This window comes from Myxocyprinus asiaticus, chromosome 8 (genome assembly GCF_019703515.2).
Source record: "Myxocyprinus asiaticus isolate MX2 ecotype Aquarium Trade chromosome 8, UBuf_Myxa_2, whole genome shotgun sequence".
Taxonomy (NCBI): domain Eukaryota; kingdom Metazoa; phylum Chordata; class Actinopteri; order Cypriniformes; family Catostomidae; genus Myxocyprinus; species Myxocyprinus asiaticus.
In genome coordinates, this window is record NC_059351.1 from 20,465,001 (window position 1) to 20,470,000 (window position 5,000).

The following is a 5,000-nucleotide window of genomic DNA, read 5'->3' on the forward strand; positions in this document are numbered from 1 at the left end:
TTAATTTGATATGTGAGTGAAATGATATGTTTTGTATTCTACTTGCGAACTTTCCGATTGGCACGATGATTTGACCATATGTTTGATAGTATGTGTTCAGTAAATAGGAAACACTTCTAATTTGTCAGCAAATTAAAAAGCACCTGTTAAGAGTTGGTTATATTTTTTATTTATGCATATATATAGTTATAAACATATAGTTAACATTTTGGCTGTGTACTCAGAATGATGCAGACACACCAACGCAGAACTTTAAATGAAAACCATTGTGTTGGCCACTACACAGAGCCTAAGCTGTAGGTTCTACGCAGAAGTATAAATTGGCCTTATGGTATTTTGGTGGTTACCAGGGCATTGCTAGGTGATTGCTTAGGTACTCTCAGTGCTTACTAGGTGGTTGCTTACTGGCCCAAATCAAAAGAGCCCACCTCACACCAGATTAGCAAACACCACTAATCAAAGACTCAGTTTGTTCTTCACACAGTGCTATTATTTGTTAACCAAAGTAGTTAACTTTCCAACTTCCCTTGCTCTTTTTCCATTCTAATAATACGACTGAGTAGCAAGATTGTACTGCCATCCGGGGTCAAATTCTCCAATATCAGAGTCTGTCCCTGGTGAGAGTGTTTGGTGCCTCCGCACAGCAGCAGCTTATAATAGCTCTACACCTGCTATACTGCTACAACGGGACATACAGTTAGAGACTGAATTCCTACAAACATCCTTGACCTCAAATGCACTGATGGAAAACAAAATAAACTCTTCATGCTTTGTGTTTTTCCACTGACAGTTAAATCAAAGGTCAATCACTGGCCTAGCTCATACTGTATTTAACCCTTGAAGCCACTTGTGAGACTTTTGTTTTTCCACGTGATGCATGACTTTAATTTCAGTGTTCTTTAAAATTAGGGTTGTTAATATTACAGATTCCTAAGAGTTCTGTTGTAAGTAGGAAGTTGGATTAAGTGTAGATTCCATCCCATTAGAACAATGGAAAATGTATTTGCTAACAATGCCAGATTTCAGGTTTACTAAATTATAAATAAAAGCAGCACTTTTCCTTAAAACAGAGAACTGCATTGCACAGAATTAAAATGTTATTTAAAGGGGAAGTGTGTCATTTTTAGATGTTAAAATACTTTCTTCTATCCCAGTTTAATATGCATAGTCATGATAGTCTTTTTTTTTTATATAGTAGATGGTGGTTTGTGGAGTCTGATTTTTTATTAGCTTTTTTTTTTTTTTTTTGGTCTACAAAGTTACTGTGACAAAAGTTAATAGTAATGTTTAGTGGTTATGGATTTTTTACATTTTCAAGTCACTTTATACCACCAGCTTGTCTTATAAACAGTTTTCACCTGTTTCCGTGTTTCCATTGGAAATATCTGCCTGGGTCATGTTTTACCACTAGCCCTGTACATTACCGTACCCAAATCCTCTTTGTAATCAGCAAAGCCAGTAAAACAAGGCACAAATCAGCATAAAAGGTCCATTCCTATACTCATGGTGAAAGAGCATGAGCGAATGTTTAATCTGTTTTGCACTATGGTTGACTGCACATACTCGGCTTTGGTCCTAGGATTGTCTAATTCTAGTTTGCATGATTGCTCAGCATCTTTTGTCCAATAAGTACCATAAATCTCTTTCTTTTATTCGTTGTTTTTGCTTTTGATGCCAGGTGACTTGTTTGAGGTGAGCGTTTTAGGTTAATGCACAATAACATCTGAAATGCCTTTTAATAAATAATGGTTTGAAATGATAAAAGCTATAGAGTGCAACAGTGCTTTACCACTTTTCAGCTGTCTTGTGTTCCAAAGGTATTTTTTTCCATTAATTTTTCCCATAGGGATTTTGGACAGTACAGTAATGTACTGTACTTCATAAAAGCGTTCTAAGGCATGAAAGAGAATCATCATTACAAACTTTGATTTGAAACAAAAAAAGTATTTGAAAATCAGACTATGTACTTGACATCTTTAATGAGGGAATGAATTACAATACCATGAAGTGTTGCGGATTACATAATCGAATTCAACGATGGGAAAATAAAAAACTATTGATTTTAAAGTTGTTAATTGTAAGTATGTATTTGAAAATTTTGCAAAATAAACGTATACAAATATATACGTAGTTTGAGAGTGTAGGGAGAGCGACTCTATTTAGTCATTCACAGTGCATCATGGGAGTGGGTGGTCGCTGCAGAGCACTTTTGGCGCAATTAGTTTGCCGCGATTCTCTGATTGGAGGATCTTTCTCTTCAGGATCATGGGTAGTGTAGTTCTTAACTATAAACTGTGCAATTAAACTCTATTTTATTTATTTAAAACAAATTAAGTTGACTGATAATGTGGACTGATGGCTTCAACCGAAGCATATATCATCAGTTAACAACCTCAGAGCTCGCGGTAGGTCACATTCACCTATGGAAAAAATGTGACTTCCCAAATAGTTCAAGTACATGTTTCAGTGAAATCATTCAGCAAAAAGGAGTTCATTAGGTTTTTAATAAAACAATAGAAGTAGTGTTCAAAATGAAGACATGCAGTTCAAATACAACTTAAGTGTTCAAATCATTTTTGGGGCTGCTGAACATAACACATATTAATCACTCAAGTTACATCAACGTGCTCTTTGGTGGATATAAATATCTTCTATGGGCTTATGTGTACCACTTTGTTATGTATCACTGAAACTTATCAGTAAACCAGAGCTGTCAGTAAACCAGAGCTGTCTCACCTCCACTTGTCTTTGCATAACACCCATCTAGTTCCTGCTTCCCTTTGCATTTTTTCCATCACCTTATTTCGGTTTCATATTTCTATTTTTCCATTCTCTCACGGAGGCGGAGATGCACTGTAATAAACAGACAGCGCATGCACACGGACAGCTGATGGATGTATTCTGTAAATAAACAGGACTCATTGCTCTGTCTTAGCAGTGCAACCATAAACACATTAACAAACATACACATATACAAAGAAGAGGATAAGTTTGCCTCAAAAGTGTAAAGGCATGACTGTGTGAAGGCATGACTGTATGTTTGTTAACAGTTAGATACTCTGTAATTAAAATATATTATATAAAATACTAAAGTAATTGTATTTAAAAACAAAAACTGAGGTGTCTTCTCTACTACTGTCAGTGAATAGAAATGTATACACCGTCCAAAATCAATTTTGCTCAAATGTGTTGTTGTTTGGTGTCTCAGAAGTAGCTTTGCAAAATTTTCAGTGATCACACAGGAAATATACATTGACATGTTTCCGAATATTCATGTACTCTGAAATAAACCCCATTCTGACGAATTACTGACAAGCACCAACCCTCATTAGACATGTTTGCATCAATTCGGTTGTGAACAGCCTTAGAGACACAGGTTCTAGTCCTGTGGAAACCAGGAAGTACTCATGTTCCTCATAAACAATAATACTCATTATGTGATGTGATTCGAAGATGGCATTTTTGCTCTAAAATTACATTTTACTTCACTGATGGCTAGGTTTATGGTTTGGGTTAGGGGATAGAGTTAATGAAATATGCAGTCCTGTTGACTGTACTGCATCATTTACACTGAAAAATATAAGTAGCTTTTGGTGCCACCCTGTGGAAATTTTACATCAACACTGCCAGCTTCGGCCACTGAGAGTAGTGATTCTAATTTCGGTAAGCTCGAACTTTTCGGCATACTGTCACCATATTTACTAGAGGTCGACCGACATATCGGTTATTGGCAAACAATCGGCACCGATAACAGATTTCTGGAACTATCGGTTATTGGCAAAAATCCACACCGATAGTTTTTCCCCATTCTGCTGGAGTGGCTGGGAAGGGTCTGCTGTCATTATACGGTATGAGAGCGGCCTCTAGAGGCAAAATAAACTTCACTGATGCCTTGTGGTGTTTGTTTTGACACGTGAAACTACACTATGCATGGAGCGGAACACTTCAGATGTGGATATAAAACATCAGCAATGAAAAGGTATGTATACAGTACACTACAGTACAGGTTGTCATATCATTATAAAGTAATTTGTTTGTTGACTAGATGCTGCATTAGTTGAGAACAACAGTATGTTTGCCGACAAGGCTGAGAGGACGCTAACATTAAAGCTAACCTCAAGCGGTTAGAACAATGTGACAAAAATACACGCAAGTCCTACCCAAATGTTTAAATGTCACGATTGTTACCATCTATTACTGTCTATTTGCATTAGTATATATCCAGCTTGTAACATTTATGCATTCGTTACCCAGCTAAGATGCATATGCAAAGCTAGTGATGTGAGAAAGCAAATTAATATTTTCATGCAGCCAAGAGAAACTTATAAACAAATCAGAAACGCATCTGATTTCAATACAAAAAATGTATCCTCACTGTAATACGATGACTTCAGATCGATCACATTCAGCACTAAAAAAAGTAAGACATAGCTCAACAAATACAGTTTAACAGAAAGCAGGTGTCTCAATATGCTTCTGAAGTTCTTTTTAATTAGACACATCATTTAAAAAAACAGCGCTCCTGCGCGAGACGCTGAATAAACTGAAACAAAGGGGAACAAAGACGTTCGTCTACGTTTACATAGAAAAACAAATGGATGGTTGCAAAAGCATTCGGTGTGAACAGTCCCTTACAGTTGGTGGAGGTCTTTGGCCATTGCGTTTCTCAGATTAAGCAGTGAGTTGTTTAAATGCTTTGTTAGGAGACATGTTCAACTTGGAAATGTGTGTCTTGAGATCCTCGCATTCGGTTCCAGTCTGTTGTGTTCGGTCTGTTTGAACAGCCCCTGACTTGGGCTCATAGTCTGAGCCGCTTCACCAGCAATTCAGCCGAATACCACTGCTATCTGTGAATATTGCTACCCTGCATACAACTGTACTGAATAAAAAACAATGTGGTATTTTGCTATTATTATGAAGCTTGAGTCTGGAGTAGTAGGAATCAGTGCAAGTGTAACACTATTTGAACTGTCTATTGAAGCGTTTTCCCCCCTCATTTT

At 36.9% G+C, this 5,000-nt stretch overlaps 1 protein-coding gene across 2 annotated transcripts in view; it reads left to right on the forward strand.

The window, feature by feature from the left end:
• The window catches only part of LOC127445354 (calcipressin-1-like), a 38,946-nt gene that overhangs the window by 8,343 nt on the left and 25,603 nt on the right, over positions 1 to 5,000 (forward strand). The window contains exon 1 of one of the 2 annotated variants that reach the window (XM_051705385.1): positions 2,805 to 3,979. The exons of the other annotated variant lie outside the window; for it this stretch is intronic. The gene's annotated coding sequence lies outside the window, so the exon portion shown is untranslated. Of the gene's footprint in view, positions 1 to 2,804; positions 3,980 to 5,000 lie in introns of those variants that run through there. 2 annotated transcript variants of the gene reach the window in all.